Source organism: Pinus tabuliformis, chromosome X, assembly GCF_031772625.1.
Source record: "Pinus tabuliformis cultivar Carrire ecotype Pingquan chromosome X, CPIR1, whole genome shotgun sequence".
Taxonomy (NCBI): domain Eukaryota; kingdom Viridiplantae; phylum Streptophyta; class Pinopsida; order Pinales; family Pinaceae; genus Pinus; species Pinus tabuliformis.
Genome location: NC_142308.1, coordinates 1,206,247,275 through 1,206,272,359, shown reverse-complemented (window position 1 = coordinate 1,206,272,359; position 25,085 = coordinate 1,206,247,275). Strand labels below are relative to the sequence as shown.

Genomic DNA, 25,085 nt, shown 5'->3' with positions numbered 1-25,085 from the left:
TCGAGTGCCACCCTAGGAGGGAAATTCGTACTACCTTGGAGGAGAGTCGGTGGAGTTTCACAGTCATATCATTCAACTTTTGTCTCAGCCAATGCATGTTTCTGGAGGACGTAGAAGGGGAACACATAGGTGTTGCTTGTGGGTTCATCCGAGCAGAAACTGGCGGGGGAGTTTGGGCATTGAAGTTACAGTGGAGGATCAACCTTCCAGGAGAGTTTTGGAGCAAGAGGTTGTTGCATTGGAGCAGTTCGATTTACAATCACTTGGGCCTGCGCAGAGAGCCATCACTGGGCTCATGTGGGAGTTGGAGGAAGGAATTGTAGAGATGGAGTTGGTCGGGAGAAGTAGGAGATCACTTGGAGGGCCATTTGAGGAGGATTGCTAGAGTTGGGAGAGCAGATATTGACAGGATCAGTCACAGTAACAGAGTTCGAAATTGGAGGAGGGCCAAGCTGTGAAGGGTCAATTTTTTAAGATTGGAACCAAGGGAAACCCTTTTTGGGATTTTCTGGGTTTCGGGCAAGGATCACACTTCTAATTTTATAGAATTTTTTGGGCAAATCTAAGGGGTCAAATAGGGGTCCCAACTCAGCCAACAACTAGAGTAGCTAAGGGGAATTTGGGCCAAAATTTTGAGGTCAACATTTCGCCAATTCCTTCATGGGTTATTTTGGGTATCTAGTGGAGAGGCCGGGGTTAATTTTTCGTAATTTCCTAAGCATTGAAGGTGGGGATTCCAATAGCACCCTTGCAACAGACATCACATTTTCACAAGGGCAGCGTAGGGCATCATTGCAACAGTTATTGTGTCATCTGGGCTTGACATATTACCACCTGGGGTTGATCACACTTGCCATTGAGGCAAGCCCAAGTGCACCACTTCCACATTATTGTACTCTTCTCCTAGATTATAATAAAATGGCTCAGCTCTTGGATATTCATAGACTTTTTAGGGGTGTGCACTAAATGTTTCAATTTTATGGTGTTGTTTTTATTATTTGCTATGCATAGCACTATTTTTCCTAGTTTGGAACATTACACACCCGAATAGGGTGGGGAATTGAATGATGACTTAACATCTAGTAGTGCCTTAATAGTGCACCCAATCACCATCTATCCAAGATCCATGAACACATTTACACATTTTTTAAATAAAATTTTAAAAATATTAAGTTTAAATTAATCCTCTTTTAATTAATATTAAATATTAAAATTTATATTTATTCTAAATGTTATATATATATATATATATATATATATATATATATATATAAATATAAAATAATAAACTTAAATATAAAATCATATATAATATATTATTTTTAATGATTTTTTTTAAATCTAAATTTAAATTTAGTATTATAATGATAATAAGAAGAAGTTAATTTTAAAATTACAATAAAAAAAATTATATAGTAAATTAGTGTAAGATATTTTTTATCTGTATGATAAAGAACTTAGAACCTATCATATCTTAAACATTACTTACTATCCAAAGTAATATATAGTTTCATTAAATATAAAAAAAAAAAAAGAGTTGAATAGAACATAATTAAAATAATAGTACTTATATATATAGATAGATAGATAATAGGGAAAAAAATAATTAATACAAATTTAAGTATATATAAAATATTTTTTAATTATTTAAAAAAAAAAATTAGAAAAATATATATTAATGTTTAAATAATATTAAATTCAATTTTTTTAATAATCAAAATACAGTGACTAATTAATATATATATAATTTAGTTAAAACATTTTAGTTAAAATATATATGTTTTTTATTAAATTATTTGTGTTTTTTTTAAATTAGTTAGGATTTGTATTATTAAGAAAACAAATTACATATAAAAACAATTTTTTTTTGTAGTTTGTGATAAAGGAAGCCAAATCAATAATATATCATAGAGTTTTTGATATAGTATACTATTTAAATTTGAAAATAAAATTATCTTGATAATATAACATATATTTATCGACATTTTTAATAAAATAAAAAATATTGTCAAAGGATCTTAGCTCGAGTGGTTTGTGGAACAATTCGTTTCTCTAGCTATGTGGGTTCAAGTCTCTGGCTCTGTTTAAAACAAATAATAATATAAACAATATTGTGCATATCTCAGTGAACAACTTTGCTACTTGTAAATAATATCGCAAAAGTATAGAAATAACTCATCTATTTGGATGAAGAGTACTGAATGGTATCTACATGGTCCTCCTTTTATGATGAAGTGAAGAATTCTAGGTTAGCAATATTATTTTCCAGGGAGGAGAGTCTTCTCATAATCTTGTTGTTCTATCTTTGAAGCTGATAACTACAAAGTAGAATCTCTTTATGAGTCTCCAAGCGCTCTAGCAAGACCTTTCCAAATATATTTTTAAGTTTCTAGTAGATATTTGATGGTCTACATGTATCTATTGTTCCAGGGTGTCGTGTTTCCTATGTTTAGAATCCATCCACCCACCTTAGCCTCCACATGTGCATACATGATAAATATACGCTCCATCCTAGCTTCATGTTCAACTTCATCTTAGCTCTAATTGTTGGAGGAACATACTGGACATAAATGGAAGTTGACCTCTCTCATACATGTTGAGCGTTGAAGGTGTAGGGTATAGAGTTTCGTCTCCCTTCCCTACAGGTGGTAAGGCACCTAGGTTGATTCATGACAGAGGGTGACAAAGTGACAATGCCAGAGAAATTATCTAGGATAAACACAATAACCAAAATGTTGGGGCTATTTGAAGTAGGTAAGAGACTAGGAGATCTAAACCCCAGAAAAGTGTATCCAACACAGTTAAATTGAGGAGGGTTGGAATCCAGAAGGTTGATCAATGGGTACGAGGGGAGTCTTATGACAAAGATATTTGAGAGCAGAGTAAACTTGAGACAAATTGAGCCCATACAAATTGACCAAGGTTTCGTAAAAGGGAAAGCTAAGAATATCTAGATCCTGAAGTGAAATTCCAAGCCTAGACCTATGAAATGGACATATAAACTAAACTAAACTAAATTGAGCCCATACCATCCTAAAAATTGAGTTGATATCTCTAAGTTTAGACAAATAAATAGGGACATAAACCACATGAACATGGAAAAAGGATTGATTATGGACTTTCCTACCAACACCATAGCTTGAACCCACCCTTGGCTTGCATTCCAAGATATCTTAATAGAATATGCACTCTAAGGAGAGTTAGACTCCTAGAGATGAAAATTGTTGAGTGGATTTACTCCCAAAGGGTTAAATCCCAACTAACTTCATCAAAGGAAACTTAAAAGCAAAGAGCCCAAACAAAAAATTTCCTTCAAGTGTTAGGATAGACACAGAGAGAAGAGTTACTATGTGGAATTGGAGGAAAAGAAATATACTCTTTAAATCAACCACTTCACTGAAATAAACTTGCACATAGTAAATCATCCAAAAACCACTTTAGATTCTTGCATATCTTTGTCCTTGGGTGCAGTCATAGCTTGTATCATGCCCACGCATTTCCATGAGTTACATACAACATCAACTCAGTATTATCCTCATTACCAACCACAACCAACACCTTTCATTGAAATTAACTTGATGATCAACTTCCCTTCATGATTTCAAATAATTGTCATGTGGAGAAAGCCTCATGAGGCATGCCCTCCCACACATTATCACCTCATGTCTATCAATTTCCTAAATGAGCACCTATCATGGAGGAGTTGTGTTTATTATTTAGTGAAAGACTATTTTCATTAATATTTGTGGATAATCTAAATATAAATTCTACTTAGTCATTTTAAATTCATGATTTTTTTGTTTTCAGTTTGAAATTTAAGACTGGTAAATTATTGTCAAAATAAAGATAAACTTTTTTCCTTGGAAAAAGCATAATTTTATTATCAAATGAAATAAAATTACATTTTGTAGATACATGACTAGCATGTACTTAGAGATAAAAGATCACATGGATCTGTCACAAAAGTGGATTAGAGCCCTCATAACTGCACAAGAAAGAAAAAACTAGTTGGAGATCCTAACAACCTATATAGTTGTAGAAATCATCCACCTTGCCTTTCTTCCCTTTCTTCTTTTTTACTTCCTTCCATACCCCTAGGGAAGGTTAGATAATAGCCAATGTCATATCTGCCAAGTTTGTTGCATGGGGGAGCTCATTTTTAGATTTAGATATCTTTGTTTCATGAGATCTTTTAGTTCATCACATCATTTCTTTCTTTAGTGGTACTACTTCCATGACTGCAAGATTTGGTGTGATTTCCATCTTTATTTTCTAATTGGCATCTATGACCTATTGGGGGAGCTCATCCTGTGTGGTAGTTTCAGTCATTTCCTCATTATCTTTTTTGAGGGGGTCCTTTTGAACCTCCTCTTCTTCATTATCTGAAAAGGGGGGCTCATAGGGTTTCCAGATCTTTGTTTTAGTCTTTGACACTTTCCTCTTACTTGATGGTTTTTTGTCCAAGGAATAGCTATCTTGTAAACATCATGTTTGGTTACATACATGGCATCCAAAGGCCATGTTCTTGTAATCAAGACTTTTAGTCCACTAGAAATGTCCATTTTTTAGTTGGATGTGATCTAGAAACCCCTTGTGAAGATTGATCTCCACACAAATGCCGATGTATGTGAAAATCCCCTTTGTTATTCTATCACTATATATTTTTATAAATGCCCCTAGTGCGTTTCCAATGTCTTTAACTACTTGGTGATGCCAAAAGGGAACAGGGAGGTTTGGAAAACAAATCTAGACAAGAATTTATGTGACTTCCATGGTGGATGAGTCAAATTATGGGAACAAAGGAGTAATGAATACCTGATTCTTCCCGAGAACCATGGTCCTTCCTCTAAGATTTTTTGGTAAAATAAATATAAACTATTAAAAGCTCTATATTGATATTAGACATTGGATAATTACTAAGACATTGTGGGTCACAAAATTTGTCATATTTGTGACACTAAAATGATTGATGATGAAAAACACTTTCTTTTAAATTGTCCTTCCTAACCTTTTAACTCATGAAAACTATAATGATTCCAAAAACACTTTTTGAAATATTTTCAAACGTAAAAATAGAACTAAAAAAAAAAGATAATTTTCATATTGCATCAAAAGGCACTCTATAATCCAGTATAGGAGTACATTAAAAAATTAAAAAATACTTACATTGAAAAATAAAAAAAATTGTAATATTAAAAAAAAAATTCAATATGAACCATAAATATTAATAACAAAAAGAAATCTTTCAATATCTACCATAAATAAAATACTTTAATGTCCACCTTAAAATGTAATTTTAAATTAACTTTATATACAAAAAAAAGAGATAATGTAATTGAATGTAAAATTTTATAATTGTATTTATAACTACTCGTTACTTTTTAGCATGAGGGAAATGTGTAATTTATCTCATGTTATGTTCAAGGTAGAACATGTGGTGTGTGTGTGTATGTATCTATATATATATATATATATATATATATATATATATATATAAATATATATATATATATATATATAAACAAAAATATATTTTTATGTCACCCTCAATAAAATATTTCAATTTACATATTGAGTAGCATAACTTTATATCAACTTTTTATATAATAAGAAAGTAATTGAAAATAAAAAATTTATTAAATTTCTACTTTGTACTATGAGGAGGATATGTAATTCCTTCATTATTTTAAAATATTTAGATATAAGTTTTAAATAAAAAATTCTAATATCCATGTTAACTAATATTTCAATACCAGCTTCATAGATATCTATATGTAGAGTGAGAAAATAAATATATATTTCTTAATGTTAACCAAATATAAAATATTTCAAGGATATATATATATATATATATATATATATATATATATATATATATATATATATATATATAAACCCCAAATCTAACAAGTATTGAGAGAGATTAAATATCTCAAAGTACAGAGATTTAAGTTTTATATCTAAAAAAATGTTTGCAACTCAAAAAATTTAATTCCTTTGTGAAGGTTTTAACCATGTATAGATAATACTTACAAACAAATTCTTAAAAATTATGAAATATACAACAGCGAGAACAAAAAAATATACACATATTTTTCGTCTGGAACTAAAAATTTGGAAAACCAAATTGATTTTTCATTATGTCATTTTCAATGTTACAATACAATATATACATATAGAAACGTCATAAAACCCTCAATCCATTAACCCTGGATTAGAACATAACCATAATTCCTTTGACCATATCTACAAAACCCTGGGAAAAACCATCATGCGTAAAAGCATGGGTGGGTCCGCCCAAAAAAAAAAACATTTTCAGGGTACTACCCCGAACCCCCTAATAGGGGGGTGCTATCGCCACCCTTGTGACCCCACCCCCCACCCCCCTCACTCAGAACCAAGTACAACGTATCACATGTGGGTCTGGTTGTGAAAATAATATAACACATACCCAACACTATGAACATTTATAAATATGAAATTAAGATAAATTGATGATAATATTTTATAAATTCTAATAAACCGAATTTTATTTTATTGAATCTTAGTCATCTTTCACAAAAGTGTCTTAGAGCCCTCATAATTGAGCAAGAAAGATCGTAGGTCCCTATAATACTAGTGTACCCCCGTATTGTTATTGTTGTGCCCCATGTAGCCCCCATATTGTTATTGTTGGGCCCCATAGAAACCTATTATTGTTATTGTTGAGCCCTTACATTATTATTATTATGTACGCCCTAATCATAGTGTGACCCTTTAAATTCCTATATATACCAAAGAGGTCTTGTCATTTGTATCATCAAAGAATTGTTCATTTATCTTATGTATGTTGGATAGTTGGCATTGTCTTAATGATTGGTGACACTTGGTATGTTGGCATTGATGTCAACCAGACTAGCATTGAGGTTAAAGACAACATATGTTGGCATTGAAGAGCATTTTGTTCAGGGGGGGTCACATGGTTACTGTAGTGTTCTATAGAGAATCATCATAGTAGTAGGCTTAGTGGAGAAGCCATAAAAATATGACTATGATCACTAGGGATTACTACAATTTGGAGGAGATTATGTATCAATGGATCAACTTAGTTTCTCCTGAAAGTAGCATAGTTGGAAATTATTCTCGAAGATCTTTCCAAATGGTATGTTGAAGTCTAGAAAAGGCCTTCTGGATTGGGAGTTACATTCAGTTGAAGTTTTTAGACATAAAATCTCATTCACTCAGGATTTAGGTAGATTTTGAACTAAGGTTAGAACTTAGGTGATTCAGGTCTAGTCAAAGGTCAGGTCACGCAAGAGAGTTTGGCAGGAAAAAAAGGTCCCAACCCCAACCTCCTGACCTATGAAGAAACAACTATCTAGTCGGAGGTTAGGTCGTGCAACATAATTTGGAAGGAGAATAAAGTCCTAATCCCCGACCCCTGAGCTATGTGGGACCCAGTACATACAAAGAAATTGCAGAGTTTGATTGGATCACGGTTATGTGTTGGTAGCAACGTGGAAGATTATTTTAGCATTACATGGCAGTACAAAGGACATGTGGCATGCAGTTTAAACATTTTTGGGTGGCCTAATGGGCCAAATCTAGGTGACATGTGTCACCATATAGAAGGTGCCACATGGCTTAGAAGATGTTAGCATAACATAAGCTAATGATGTGGAAATACCTTGAAGTTTGTGCCAAGGGGTTGTTTTGTGAATTGGTTCCTGTGTATTTAGTTTTTTGGTGTTGAATGAATAGAATGGGCCTACAAGAAATTCAAGGTTAAACTAAACACAGATGCATAATAGATGGAGCGGGCGGACCCATGACCTTCTGACCTCTCGATCAACATTGAAAGGTGTACCCAAGAGTGAGTTTTGCATGGTTTTCCCGTGTTATTGGTGACTTCACTTACTATGGGAGAGGAGAAAAATTGTTGCTAGTATTAATGACGAGTGCAGAGAATGGAGACAAGGCAATTGTGACCACGACTTGCAAAGCTAATTTACTAGGCCTAGCTCCAACGAAACAAATCATCCCTAATTTATCCTACATGCTACAAAGAATTCAATGGAAAAGATAACTAGGTGTAGAAGAGCTGATTACAAAACACGAAATCCATGCCTAAGGTACAAGTTGATTATTATGATTAGTTTGTAAGCATGGAACACCTTATTGGAGTTCACGATTTGACTAAGAATTAATTCTCAGCATAGGGAAACACTCATAATTCCATTATTTGCATTAAATCAGTTTTCATGACTAAGAAAAGAAGTTACATTGGAATGGGGAGCCTGGCTGAAGTGTGGAGGATGACTAAAAAACTCATTCTCAATATGAGGTACACCCAGATAACCAATCAACGATTCAATGCAACTGCGATGGTTGAGTGAACTATGCCCATCTCCAGAATTGAATATGGTTGTAGAGTGCATGCGCCCTGATAGAACAACTAAATAACATGCCATGTTGTAGTACATTACCAGATTCAAATACTACAAAGACAATATTGTTCCTAGCATAGCAGAGGAACAAAACAATGGAGTGTAGTTGATAAAAGTGGGGAATGTAGAATTGTTGTGAGTTACAGTGTTTAGCACTATGAGTGTGTGAATGAGCCAAGTGTTTACTGAGAGATAGTGTATCAGAGGGAAGAAACCAAAACTAGTTGAGTAGAAAAGAGAACAGTTCAAAGGAGAAGTGTTGGGTTCAAGAAGATGAGTTGGTATTGCAGTAGATTAGATTTATATTACTATGTTAAATGTATTAGCCTTTGTTGTCAGTTTGAAAATTGTGTGAAAAGTATAACATTGGCTAGAGAAAGTAGTGGCATGCATTAATAATAGGTTGGTGCCTCTTGGAAAGTGGTGGCTTGCTATCTAAAGAGGTTTTGGGGCCTCCTGTGAGTGGGTGCTCACAAACAACATGATGTAATTAAGTGGGTGCTTAATTTACATCATAATAGAAAATAGATTAGTGGTTTTTTCCCTTTGGGTTTCCACATAAAAATACCTATGTCAATATGTGTGTGTCTCTCAACAGATGAATTATGTGCTCATGTGAATGGTTTTCTTTACTACACATTTAAATTGTAGTCTGAATGTTCATACAAATAACTAGCATAATTCAAAGGAAATATAAGAATTGGGCATAAAATTTTAATAACCTCACAATTACTGAATCAACCCCCCCCCCCCAGAAATTCCTTATTCCAAAAATGTAAAAGGAGGTTTCCCCATCAAAGAGGATTATTTTCAAGTTGTTGATCTAACTTTTCTTCTATTTTGTGATCTAGTTACATAACATTTGGTATCAGAGTTATGGATCCTAGGGGTTCGTTGCTTCAAACAAGTCATCTTGGAATTTTCACTCTAACATTTTTCTACAAAGAGTAATAAGCTGAAATTGTGATCACATGGAGCCAAAATCTTGGTGAACTTCATGTAAAAAATTTAGATCTTGTTTTGCTATATTTTATGAGATATGTTCTAAAGAAGTTATAGTTTTTGCATGCTACGACATTCAGTATCAAACATGTGACCTAGCGAAAATTGTTATAAAATTCACTTTGGGCATCAAATTTGAATTCTGTAAAAGGTTCCTAAAATTTCATGGAATTTGGTTTTTTGAGGATAAACTTTAGGGTTGAAGGTCGAAATAATGACATGTGGAAATATGTACAAGTTTTCTATATCGAACCATTCTATAATCAGGTCATTGTGGGAAATTTGGTATAACTTTATTTTGAAGAATAGAATTTTGGTCTAAGTTATGGGGTTGGAAAGAGGACACAGAAATATACCTCATGAAATAATTTCAGACCTTCGGAGGCCTAAATTATAGAGATACAATAGTTTCAAGATCAAGCTACTAAAATTAAGAAAAAAGTGTGTATTATTTTAAATTACATAACTTTTGTTTGAAAAATCAATTTGAAGTGATTCAAAGAACATATTGAAGCATATATATTAGCTCTTAATTCTAATATGCCTAAAAACAAAAGATTGGATATGCCTTGTAAGCCAACATAAATCTCATCTATAACACATAAAGAAGAGGAAGAAATGCAACATGATATATCAAATTACAAGACCAGGGGCAATAAATTTCTCTCTCAAAAAGAGTAACAAAAAATGTATTGGAAGCTATGATGAATGTTAAGATGGATGGTTTAGAAGAAAAAATAAAATGGACATAGAAATTTTGAAGAATGGTTTAAAATAAGAAATAAAGGGCGATATGGACAGTTTAAAAGTAGAAATAAAAGGTGACATGGAAGGTTTGACAAAGTTGCTAGAAGAAAGGCTTCCTAGTAGTTATAAGGTATTTCATGAAACTCATGAAGAGAACAAACAAAATTTGAATCATGATTTTATAGACTCCAACTTTAGGATGAATACCAACCATATTCCAAAGATCAATATGATAAAGTTTGATTTAAAGGATCCGGTAACATGGATACTACAGATGGAGCAGTTCTTTGATCTACATGATGTGCAACATACACAAAAGGTACACATTGCATCTGGATATTTGCAACCCAATTAATTTTTATGGTATTGATGGATTTGTTCTCTTAAAGCACTAGTCACTTGGACACTTTTTATGGAGGAATTGATAGCACATTATAAGGATACAAAGAGAAATACCTTCTTCAACCAAATGATAAATCTCAAACAAAAGGGCTTAGTTGGGGAGCAGATTGAGGACTTCCAAAGATTGAATATTAAGGTAAATGATATTTCATAAGAGCATCTGATTGATGCGTTCTTAGGGAATTTAAAGGATAAAAGTCATTAGAGAATGCATTCAGGGTGGCAAGAAAAGTTTAAAGAAAAATTATGCCAACAAGGAGGTCTATCACTCACAACTATAAATATGGAAGCATTTTGAAGATCGAAGGATATATTAATAAAAAAAGGTAATAGTGTGGATGATTCGGGTATAACTGATAATTTTTTTCATTGTAAGATGGCCAAGGATTTGAATTTCTTTCTATATCTAGCACCTAATTCTCAAGTAATGGTTGCAAATCAAGGAACTATACATTTCGAAGGGAAGTGACATAATATCAACCTAACCATGAGGGAATATGTATTGAATGCCATTCCAATTTGTGGTGCTGATGTTGTATTAGGAGTCCAATGGTTACAATCTTTGTGAATGATAAATTTTATTTTTTAACAACTTTTTCGGAATTTTTTCTTAGAAGGAAAGGAAATTGAATTAACGGGTATCACAAGTAAACTTGGGAAGATAATAAGATCTAATGGCATGACAAAGATTTTGAAGAAGGAACGACGAGGGGTAATTTGACACTTATGTTTGCTAGATGTTAAAAAATATAATTCATCAATTTCTTCAAATCTCCAAAGTGTCCTTGATAATCATTCTAAGATATTTGAGAACCCCAAAGGTATCCCACCTATTTTTGATCATGATCATGTTGTTTACTTGATTCAAGGAAGTTTTCCTACAAAAATTAGACCTTACATATACCCCTATGCTCAGAAGAGTGAAATTTAACATATGATTGTAGAAACACTAGAGGCAGGTATAATTCAACCTATCAAAGTTATTTTTCTTATCCAGTAGTATTGGTGCACAAGAAGGATGGATCATGGGCTATGTGCCTAGACTATAGAGAGATCAACAAGCTCACTGAAGAAATGGCACCCTTACCTAATTACTTAACGGGAAGACACTTCAAGATAAAAACAAATCATGATAGTCTTAAATACTTCTTAGAACAAAGATTATCTTCTAAAGTGCAGTAAAAATGGGTCACAAAGATGTTGGGTTATGACTTTGAAATCATCTACAAAAAAGGGAAGCAACATATTGTTGCAGATTCACTCTCAAGAAGGGATGGGGATGTGGAAGCATTCCTCTATGCCATTTATATTATGCAACCTAATTGGATAACTGAAGCAAGGGATGAATGGAAAAATGATGAAGAGGTGTGGACACTCATTCAAAAGTTGCAGTACGATCCCAATACATTTGATATATTTATCTGGAAACATGATTCATTATGGTACAAAGATCACTTGTATCTATGTCAGAACTCCCAACTCAAACAAAAAATTATTTTGGAATTGTAAACCTCTCCTTTAGGAGGTCACTCAAGATTTTAAAAACTTAACACAAGGTCAAGAAGGAATTTTTTTGGGATGGACTTAAATCCAATATTCAGTAGTTTGTGGCACAATGTTTGGTTTTCCAACAAAACAAAGTTGAGACAATTAAGACCCCAAGTCTCTTACAAGCTTTAGCCATTCCATGTCAACATTGAGAGGAGGTCTTTGTGGGTTTTATCACCGGTTTACCCAAGTCTAAAAGAAAGAGTGTCATCATGGTAGTAGTTGATAGACTTACCAAGTATGCACACTTTTGTGAACTATCTCATCCTTTCAAAGCCAATACAATTTCTACTATATTTATGGAAACCCAAAGATTATTGTAAGTGGCAGAGATCCCATTCTCACTAGAAATTTTTAGACAAAATTATTTTCTTGTCTTGGTACTCACTTCGCTCATATCTCATCTTATCATCCTCAATCTTATGGGAAAATTGAGATAGTGAACAAATTTTTGGAAGGATAACTTCGTTGCTTTGTATCTGATAAACAAACACAATGGGTCAAGTGGTTAGCTCTGGGAAAATGGTGGTATAGCACTTCCTTCCATACCGCATAAAAAATGACCCCGATTATGGCACTTAATGAATATCATCCAACGTCCATCACATCGTATTTAAGAGAAAATTCTAAGGTTCAAGCAGTGGAAGATCACATTGAGCATCAACAACAAATTATCCAACTCTTAAAGGATAATCTAACTCTAGCATAGAATCAAATGAAACAACAGGTAGATGAACATCGCAGTGAAAGAAGTTTTGATATAGGTGATTGGGTATTCTTATTGCTACAATCATACAAACAAATGTCCCTTAAGCAAACTAAGAAGGGTAATAATTTATCATGCAACTACTATGGTCCTTACAAGGTGTTGCAAAAGTTTGGTACTATGGCATACAAATTGGCGTTGCCTACATCTTCCTGAGTACACCCAATTTTCGATGTTTCATGCTTAAAGAAGGTTATAGGTGAAAAGCTCTAAGTTCAAATAATATTTCCAAAACATGGTGACGAAGGACAAATCATATTGGAGCCAGAAGCAGTAACAGAAACAAGAACCCAACAACTACATAATCAATCAATTTCATAGTATCTTATTAAGTGGAAGAACTTACCCACTAAAGATTCCACATGGGAGGATGATAATCTTATACAGAAGCATCCAAAACTACTCAAGTGTTGAGGACAACATGTTTTTGAAGGGGAGGGGCATGTTAGGTCCCTATAATACTAGTGTTCCCCCATATTGTTATTGTTGTGCCCCATGTAGCCCCCATATTGTTTTTGTTGGGCCCCGTAAAAGCCCACTATTATTATTGTTGAGCCATTACATTATTATTGTTATGTAGGCCCTTATTATATTGTGACCCTTTAGAATCCTATATATACCAAGTAGGTCTTGTCAGTTGTATCATCGAAGAATTATTCATTTATCTGATGTAAAAAGAGGTTTCCCCCCTGAAGAGCCTTATTTTCAAGTCATTGATCTATCTTTTCTTCTGTTTTGTGATCTGGTTACATAATAAAAGAGAAAAAGAAAAGGTTTCTAGAGAAACTAACGACTTGTATAGTTGTAGAAATAATCCACTTTGAATTTTTTCCCTTTCTTCTTTTTTACTTCCTTCCATACCCCTGAGGATGGTTGGATCATAGAAACCAATGTCGTATGCACTGAGTATGTCGTAAGGGGGGATCATTTTCATATTTAGAGCTCATCGTTTCATGAGATCTTTTAGTTCCTAGAATCATTTTGTTCTTTATTGTTGTTGCTTCGATGACTGCAAGATTTGGTGTGATTTCCATCTCTATTTTCCACTTGGGATCTATAACATGTGTGGTTGTTTCAATCATTTCCTCATTATATTTGTTGGGGGGGGTCATTTTTATCCTCCTCTTCTTCATTATTTGAGAAAGGGGGATTGTACGGTTTCCAAATCTTTGTTTTAGTCCACGACCCTTTTTTTCCCGAAGAATATCTATCTTGTAAATGTCATATTTGGTTACATATATAGCATCTGAAGGTTGTGTTCTTCTAATCAAGGCTCTATATCCACTAGAAATGTCCACTTTTCAACTGGAAGTGATCTGACAACCCCTTTTGAGATTGATCTCCACACAAATGTAGGTGTATGTGAAAATCCCCTTTGTTATTCTCTCATTCTTTGTTTTTATAAATGTTCCTAGTGTATTTTCAATGTCTTCAAGAACTTGGTGATGCCAAATGGGAAGAGGGAGGTTTCAAAAATGAAATCAGAGAAGAATTTTTGTGACTTCCATGGTGGATGAATCAAATTTTGGGAGCCGAGGAGTAGTGAATAACCCAACTCTTCCCTCGAACCATGGTCCTTCCTCCACGATTTTCTAGAAAAATAAATATAAACTCTTACCAGCTCTATTATTGATATTAGGCATTGGATGATTCTTAAGACATTGTGGGGCAAAATAATTTGTCATCTTTGTGACACTAAAAAGATTGAAGATGAAAAACACTTTCTTTTAAATTGTCCTTCCTAATCTTTTAACTCATCAAAACTATAATGATTCAAAAACACTTTTTTCAAAGATTTTCAAACATAAAAATAGAATTAAAAATAAATAACTAAATAAAAATCTTATTGTGTCGAGAGGTACTCTATAATCCAGTATGGGAGTACAATAAAAAAACAAATAATACTTACATTGAAAAATATAAAAAAATGGTAATATACAAAAAGTATTTCAATATGAACCATAAATATTAATAGCAAAACAAGTATTTCAATATCTTACATAAATAAAATACTTTAGTATCCACCTTTACATCAACTTTATATACAAAAAGATATAATGTAACTGAAAGTAAAATTTTATCATTTTATTTATAACTACTCATTACTTTTTAGCATGAGGGAAATGTGTAATTCTTCTCATGCTATGCTCAAGGTAGAGCATATCACATACACACACACACACACATAGGTCAGTCTAAATAAAATATTTCAATTTACATATTGAGTAGCATAACTTTATATCAATTTTTACATAATAATAAAGTAATTGAAAATAAAAGATTTCTTATGTTTTTACGTTCTACTATAAGGGAAATATGTAATTCCTCCACTATTTAAAAATATTTAAATATAAGTTTTAAATCAAATATTCTAATATACACGTTAACTAATATTTCAATATCAACTTCATAGATATCTATATATAAAGTGAGAAAGAAAATATATATTTCTTAATGTTAACCATAAATAAAATATTTCAAGGTTAGATATATATATATATATATATATATATATATATATATATATATATAGATATACCCCAAATCTATCAAGTATTGGAGGGATTAAATCTCTCAAAGTACAAATTAAGTTTTACATTTTAAAAAAGGGTTGCAACTCAAGAAATTCAATTCCTTTGTGAAGGTTTTAACTCTATACAGATAATACCTATAAACAAATTCTTAAAAAACAAGAAATATATAATGACAAGAATAGAAATTATACACAAATATTTTTCTCTTGGAACCCAAAACAAGGAAACCAAATTGATTTTTCATTATGTTCTTTTCATTGTTACAATACATTATATACATGCTAAAACATTCACAAAACCCTCAATCCATTAACCCTAGATTATAACACAACTATAGTTCCTTTGACTAGATCTACAAAACCTAGGCAAAATCATCATGCATAAAATCATGCACAAAAGCATGGGTAGGTCTACCCAAAAAAAAACATTTCCCGGGCATTGCCCCGAACACCCCAGTATTGGGGTGCCATCACCACTCTTATGACCATATCACTCTTGTGGTGCTATCACCACTCCTATGACCATATCACTCCTGTGCCAAGCATAGCTTATAACATATAGATCTAGTTGTGCAATGAATATAACACACCCAACACTTTGAATATTTATAAATCTAGAATTAAAATAAATTTATAATAATATTTTATAAATTTTAATAAACCAAATTTTATTTTATTAAACCTTATATATATATATATATGATTTCTATCATTTTTTTAAAACTATATAAATGATATTAAAATTCATAAAAAAAAAATTTAAAAAAAAAAACAATTTATAGAGCAATCAATTCAAACTAATTTCAACTCCATTTTAAAAAATAAAATAAAATAAAATATCTTCCTTTATTGGTTTATTAGTTCTTACATTGAAGGCATTCGTTTATAGAGAGGTTGCCCTTGATCCCTTCATCCTATGTCTGCAACCTTTGAACTTATTTACAAATGCCACGGCATCTGATGTGTTTCAAAGTTTTGAAGGTTAAGGAGGTTGATGTGTATGATCATCCGCAAATTTTTAGATTCTTTAAAATATTTATATTAATTTATAATATTCCCTTAATGTGATGTAATCATGGCAGTTTTTCTTTAACTTCACGGTATATGTTTTTTCCATTTATTTTTTAAATGGTCTACTATGAATTATTGTTTTCATATTATACGGTGGTACGTCTATGCCAAAGCATTGCTAGAGTTAGATTTGAATGGAATCTAATGGAATGATTGATTATCCAGTAGTTTTTATTAACATAATTTAAATGTATTATAATTTATTATTTTTTGCTTTTCGAGGGTCTTCTCGGCTTCACCCTACTCCGGTGGACTCTTTTGCTTTCTCTAAATTGCCTTGGTGCATTTTTTCCTTTTGGTTGAATTATGTTAAATGTTTTTTTCTTAATATCAAATCTTATTTTTTTATTTATTATTATTATTATTTAGCATGAATTGATTTTATCATTATATCATCTATGATCATATTTTTGAATTAGTTGTTGCTTATTCATTAAAGGAAAAAGATCATAAATTACTTGCCCCGTTGTGAATACAAGAGTTGTCTATTCTAATGGTGAGTGTGTCTTGAAGGTGAGTAGAAACAAGAGACATGAAAGACAAAAAGTTAACTATCTTTCTTAATCTTTGACTCCGGGTAAATAGAAACACTTCACTCCTTTTTCTCAATTTTTGAGGGTTAAGAGTAGTATAAGACAGCCCTAATCGAGTTCCTTTCCTTAGCCATTGGCTCTAGGCAAACGATTAAAGATTGTTCCTTTTCTCCCTTTTTAAGGGCTAGAAGAAGCATCAATAGTAAATAAATTATTTCATATTAGAGAGTTTTCTAGGGGTTATTTACTTGTCTCTAACATTTTTTTGAGAGTTGCATGGTATATTTGAACTTGCTTGAGTATAAATGAAGAAACCTAGCTGGCCACCATTAGTATCATAACAATTTTACAACATAGTGCTTTTTAGTGTTAGACTTAGAAGTACAACTTATGGACATATTTAAGTTAACCTAATATTATTATTACTATAATGCCCAGGAGGTTTTCACTTTAACCTCATTCATACGTAATAGGTTTGGAATTTGTTTGACAGTATTAGAATGGGATTATGCTTCCAACAAATTTAAAGGTTTTTTTTACGGTTTTATATTCTTGCATTTTCTCTTTGCAAGGTTGACATGTGTATGTTCTACATTCTTGTTCGATTTTTACATGAAAATATAATTTGAGTCATCTTATATATGTCGGTGGGGTAAAGAATCAAGATGGATTTCAACTTTTTCTGAAAGATTATGTGAGCATTTAATCAATGCATGTCCAAATTAAAGTGTGTGATGTGGTGGTGGATGTGTATGCATTTTCTTGAAAGGCATGGTGCATTAAAAGGTCATAGTCTATCTGTTATAAGTTTTGGAAGGTTTTCCAATATATATTTTTGGTGTAATTTGCCTAGAATCTGTCAGTGATTTATTGGAATCACAAATTTGAGTTGTGAAATCTCCACAATATGAGTACCTCAAAGGTATTTTAGGGTGTTGAATCCATATGTGCAGTCAAAACCCCATTTTAAATAACAACTATCAAGATTTAACTAAAAAAAATCACCAAAATTTGGCCCAAAATTACATAACATATAATGTTTAGGTAGTGTCCATTAAAAGCATCACATAGACATCTAATGTAACTTGTGCATTGTACTTTTAGTTGTTGCTTCACCTGAGTATTTTGCGGTAGGTTCATTCAATTGTTCTCATTATTAATTTCTCAACAAACTCTAATTTCATCCCAAGAAGATGCCCAAACATGGACTTTATTTTTTCTAGTGAGGTGTGAAGCGCCCAACCACTACTAATGACGATGAAGAATACTTATCAGTGTGTTGTGTTGAGGTCGACTCATTTAAGCCACAATGTTGATAATGGTTTCCCATGGATCCCGTGCATGGCCTTCCCACTTATGTTTATAGTGGTGTGGTGGGAAATATCTTGTATTGTGCTTCTTCATTAAATGAGGAGCCCAAATGGTATTGATAGAGCAGAGTATCTACCCTATATTTAAAAAAAGAGATAATTCTATCATGGTTTTCTACAATATGATATAGTGGTTGGTAATTTGTTTGTTGATGTTTACTACCATTGTCAAATTTTATACTCATCATATTATTTATATTGATATACGATATGGAAAATGTTTTTTTCGTTTAATTTTATTAATGGTTTGATATGAATTATGTTTTCATTTTGTAGGTGATCCGTCCATACAAAATATTCAGGGTGTTGGATTGGAATGGGATGAATGGAATCAATTGGAACTTTTCAAGGAAAATATTGTATATCTTGTAGAGATGGTTGATGGAATTTCAAATTTTGTTGGAGAGAAAGAGTGAGGGATAACCTTCCTTAAGAATAAGAGAACAATAACATTCTAGAGACAATGACATTTACCTACAGATACCCCCTCCTTAAGAATAAGAGAAAGAAAATATTTGAGAGAGAACAACATTTATCTACCAAAAAAGTTGTGACAGAGAGAGGGAAAAAAAAAAAAAAAAAATCAAATTCTAGATGGATTTTGCATTTAGAGAGAGCACATCCTCAATGTATTGAATAAGAGAAAAAGAAGATTCAAGAGAGAATGGCATTTAGCTACAAATAAAGTTGTGATAGAGAGAGGGAAACAAAAATATATTTTCAAATGCTAGATGGATTTTGCATTTAGAGAGAGCACGTTCTCATTATATACATCTAATGGATATACATTTAGCTATGCTTATTCACATTCACCTCCTTTATATATGTTTTTTTTATGTTCTTGTTGCTTGATTTTGTGAGTGTATGGAAGTGTTTCCAATTTTGTCAGTCTTTGTGACTTATTGTAGGTATTTTTGACTTATTGTAGTCATGTGTTTCTGTGTGCTTCATATCATATGTATATGTTTGATGTGTGTGTTGTGTTGTGTAAAATTTTTATGCCTTATCGTAGTTATGTGTCTGTGTGTTTTATATCATATGTATATGTTTGTTTTGTGTGTTATGGTGTGTCTTCACATTGGTTTAGAAAAGTTGGAGGTTGAATTACATATGAATTTTCTAGAACTTGACATATGATCAAAATTAGAAATAAATTGGACTAAGAATGAAGAGTTGAATCAAATAAGTATTGGAAATTGTAACTATGTTCAGCGTTCATAATTTTTCATTGTACTTATTATGTATTTTTATGTAAAATATATATATATTATTTCATTAGTTAAGCATGTTCTTCATGATTTTAGGATTTGTTGTGTTAAATATTCAAATTCATATTTCGACCTGTTGTAAAGAAAAAGGAAAAAGACATTTTGAAAATGTAATTTGGGTAAAATCACCTCCAGAAGCCAAGTCAACCCTCCTAGATATCAAGTCATCTCAATGAAAGTTTTGTCTTTTCACATATGAGAAAAATTATATATAGGCATGCATTCTCCTCCAATTGGGAAAGAAACTCGGGCCTTTTATGATGCAATTCTAAGGCAGAAATATGTGAAATTTTGAGTTAAAGTGCGAGATTTCTGGCCTACAAAAGATGTGAAAATGTGCAAGCTTCCTGGGCTACAAAATATTTGAAGAAGTGAGAGATTCCTTGGTTACAAAAGATGTGAAACAGTGCAAATTTTTTGGGCTACAAAAGATCTTAAAAAGTGTGAGCTTCCTAGGCTACAAAAGATGTGAAACAATGTGAATTTTCTTGGCTACAAAAGGTCGGAAACATGTGCAAATTTTATGTGGATTTTGGAGGGCTTGACTTGGCCTCTTGGAGGAAGGATTTGGGTCTTGGATTTCTCATTTTGATCTGATTCTATAAGAAGAAGAGATTTTTTGGTTTCCCCTTGGAGGGCTTTTTCCCTGGCTTGGAGCCTAGGTCTTGTGTTCATTTTCCTTTTTGTGATTTTCATGTTTATGTTTTTGGTAATTGTTTTATGAAAAGAACATATTAAAATAAATAATAAGACAACAAATTCACAAATAATTACCATGCTAAGAGAAATCAATCCTAATACATAAATACACTAATCTCTCAACATGGTATCAAAGAAAAGGTTTGAAGAAAAAGCCCTGAAGATCACATTTTGTTGGCTTTCAAATACAAATATTTCAAGTCTGTTTCATCCTTGGAGGTCTTTGAATCTCTCTGTATGGTTTTTGTTGGATGAAGTTGACAAATTGTTGTAGATTTTTTCTCTATGTATTGGACAATATTCTGGGCGTATAAATACATTTCCTAACCTCTATGACATAAATAATACCTTGATTAATCTTTGATGTAAAGATATGTTGTATATTTATAGTGGCTTGCTTATTCTTCTTTGGTCTGCATATATACTTGGCTCATACACTACAAATGTTTAGTGGATCGGATATTCTTTTATACAACGGATTACATTAAATATACTGTGGAATAGAGAGGCTCATACTACAGTGGCTTGGAGGATCAAATATATTTCTCTGTGGTTAAATTACATTAGCTTGTATGGATTAACTCCCCCTATTGATCGATTGTTGTAGCTCACATATGTTGACTTCCTTATGGACTCACATCTATAATCACAGTGAGGACTCAATTCTATGGATCGTCTAATCTTTTCAATAGCTCATTATAGGGGTTTTCTTATTGACATTAGTAGATTTGAATGGTATTATATCATGTGGCTAAAATTCTTTGAAGACATACTATAGTGGCTCGTTCAACATATTAACTCAATGATAAACTCTACGGAAAGCTATGTGTACAGAGGCTCGACAATAAACTTTGTGGCTCATATTTGGCGACTCATAGATTGATGTCTCGCATACTCATATTCTATATGGTTCGCTTTGTCTCTCTATGATTCTTTGGATTACTATGGCATCATCTTTACAATGAAAGTTATACTTTGTGGTGGAATTTCTCTCTACAATAGTATCACATTACTATACAATGTCTCTTACTCATAGTGGTGACTCGTTGATGGCTTGTTTACATACCTTTGTGGCTTGCCCTATGGCCAGTCCTGTAGCTCGCATAAAATAACTATGGTGTCACTTTTGATGCTATTATGACAATGACCTTGTTCTTATGATAATGATGATATGTGATGACAGTCACCTTGCATGACCTAGTATGTATAATTATGACCTGATATAGTCTTGATGATAATGACTATGTTCTTATGATAAAAGTTATATATGAGATCCTTAATATGATAAAAACTTGTATATGACAGTAACCTCAACTAGATGGATAACAATGATATACATGTATACAATGTCCTAGATAGATAATCCAGTGGTCTTCTCTATATCTGACATCAGTGAACATGGTAATGTTCTGATCTTCTTGACCATGAGAGTAACCTTGATCATGAAACTTATCTACTTGGCAGTAACATCAACCATTAATATGGAAATGATAATCTGATGTATGGCTTGTCTTCGTAACAATTAATTTAGTAACTTAGAGAAATGGCGTTTACAGAGACTTTGTTTCTTGATGACTGTGACTTTTCTATATGATGACAGTAAGTGAATAATCTATATGAAAAAAAGATCATAATCCTACACAAAAAACCTTTGATGACACCTTGAGACTTTGCTTCTACCATAAAACTGATCCATTTGACAGTGAAGCTTAAAGTGAAGAACACCTTTGTGCTTGGAGGACAAAGATTTGAGCACATTACTCAAAATTTTGAAAGGTCATAAGACGATCAAAGATAGAAAAGGAATGATCCCTTAAAGAAAAGGAAATAATGGAGATCAAGTAAGGTGGTAAAGGTATGTACAATTCTAGTATGCATTTCATCATAGTGATGGTCATTCAAAAAAATAGTAAAAAGGTTTGCACACAGTGACATAATGTTGATTTGGTAGCATACCAAGAGTATCACTACATATGAAGACTAGACTAAGAAAAATGAAGTGAATAAAAAGGCACATCAAACAATATCATTAGGGTTTTGTAGCATTTTTTAATGCATGGATGACAAGTCTTGATAACTATAGAGAATATAAGGTTTATAGATATTACAATTTCTAACATCTTGAAGGTTTTTGGTATCTAGGGTTCATAAACCCTAGATGAGACTTGAATTAGAAAACCCTAGAAAATGAAACCCTAGCTAATTGCTTCTTCCATAAAAAAGAATCTAGCTTCTGAGTTTAACAGGTATGGCATCATGATGATATGGAGACAAGGGTGGTGAACAAGTCCAAGATTAATAGGGAGTTAACCCTCTTCAAAAGGATAAGTACTCTAAATTTTGGTTATTATGATAGATATTTCATCCTCGTACTTTTCCTTGTTGTTATTTCATAAAGGTTGTAGGCCAAGGCTGACTAACAAAATAAAGAAGTAAAAGAGTGTGGCAAGCATGAAGTAGAAGGGAGTAGTTATAATTTTACATCATCAAAGTTGATTAAAGGGCAATAATTTCACTTAGCTCAGAAGGAAAAAGGGAGTTCTGAAGACCCTAGTGATTATATTATTGAAGCTTGTTGATTGGTTTTCTCCTAATCACTAATTGAAATTTGAAGAGCATAAAACATAACTATGTTGCAATATGAGATATACCATGAAAAGGTACGTTGACCTTAGAGGGAGCAAGTAGTGGAATTTGGCATAAAGAATCCCACACCTTGACTTGAGGCCACTGTGATTTAGTAATTTTGATATTAATGATTTGTTTGAGAGATGATTTGGCTCCCTAGAAAGACATATTGGAGAAGTTGGAAAGATAGCAGTTGAGATAATTTTTTGGATGATATTGATGTACCTACAACTGTGTGGTTTGATCATGGAACACTTGGATTGTATGGATAGCACTATTGACAGCTTGGAAAAGCATAAGGGCTCAATTGATTTTTTGAAAGTTGATGTGACTTATTGAGAAATATGAGGTATAAATTTTTTATGAAGAAAGAAGGTATATGATAGCAGCTATAAGGAAGTTTGGCTCCTTGAAGATGACAGATGAACCATTTAACGACAATGATTTTTGATGATTGGATCCAGGAAGTTTGAAGTTTGATATGAACTGATTTTGTTAGGAACCAAGCAACCCTGTCATAAACATAGAATGTAAAATAATTTAGCTCTATAAAATGTTTGACATCCAAGAAGGTTGAAGTTGTAACACCCTCCTCCCACATCGACCCAAGTAATCAGCCAATCGGGGTAAAATGTGACGAAGAGTTACTATGATATGATTTGACTCCCTATGTGACAGTTAAGGAAGTGGAACCGATGGAACACAATGACACATACCTTCCAGACCTACTTCAAGACCCCTAAGAGCCATCCAAACCTTCCATGTGACTAGCCCCTAAGACAAACTAACGCTTAGTGCATTAATCCCCCAGCCGCTCCCATGGGTATGCATGTGACTGGGGACTTTCCCAAGTAGTTATGTGCCTGTGAATCTGAATTTTGTGCCACTTTTTGAGGCCCATGGCTCAGGTCGCTACCCAGAACTCCATGACACTTCTAGAATGAAAGATAGCAATGGAATAATGATACAAATGTAATTACTTGAACAAGGACTTTATTGGACCCCTACTAGCCATGACAGGAATTTCATCAAACATGTCACAAGTGTGTATTCTACATGTTTAAACAACAAATATAAGCATAGGGTTATCCTACTTATTTGAGAATCACTGAGAAGCATTGATGCCTCATCGCAATAACTACATTACCATCTATTAAATCACATATTCATTAACAATTAGTGATTAACAAAAACATGATGAGAGCCATACATTGTCACTGTCATAAAACTCATTCATAACCATCATATAACCAACAGAAAAATCAAGGATATAAAAACCATATAATCCACATATAAACAAGTATATTTACCCATGAAATACCAAGGAGAAAGAGAGCTCTTATTGATGATTGCATAAGCCGACAAAGTATGGGACTTCCATGAACCACCTAACCGTAGACTAGGTTGAACCAAATATTTCTTTCAGCCAGTCACCCCTGTGTCATATTCCAAGCATGAATCTGGGATATTATAAAACAAATCAATCAAAACCATCTAGGGTTTCCAGAGGCCAAACCACCTCAACCCTCAACTAGTGATTCCACCTCATGGTCAAACATCACTAACCATCACCAGATTCCACCCCATGCCTTTCCAAAGCTTTAGCCATTGCCTTTTTCAATCTCCATAGCTATTAATTAATCATAATTGGTCCCCATCACTATGTTTTTTCCCAACATTCAGCTTGGAATATGTTCCCCATGACCAAGGTCTCATTTTACCTTTCTTAATTTTTACATGGATTTTTTATCAGGGTTATTACAGAAGCACTGGTATGATGTAATGCAAAGGATACCTACAAATTCAACTATATCTCCACAAAAGAACAAGTAGTCGATGAATCGATGAATTATGAGATAAGCTAAGGATTGTAATGATGTCTCCCTAGTTGAGAGGGAGCAATGATCTACTCCCTATTTAAGAGGGAATGAGGACTACCCCCCGATTGAGAGGGAGTGATGTGGGACATTGTATTATCCATGTTTCATGCACTAGGCCAATGTTAACAGACGTGCATCTAGTGAAGGAACTGGTAGGGAGAATGGAGGATTAGATAAGCATATGGGACTGATACTTATTGGGGATTGGGAAT

At 32.8% G+C, this 25,085-nt stretch overlaps 1 pseudogene; it reads left to right on the top strand.

The window, feature by feature from the left end:
• Positions 1–25,085, top strand: part of LOC149144300 (uncharacterized) — a 131,206-nt pseudogene that overhangs the window by 1,013 nt on the left and 105,108 nt on the right.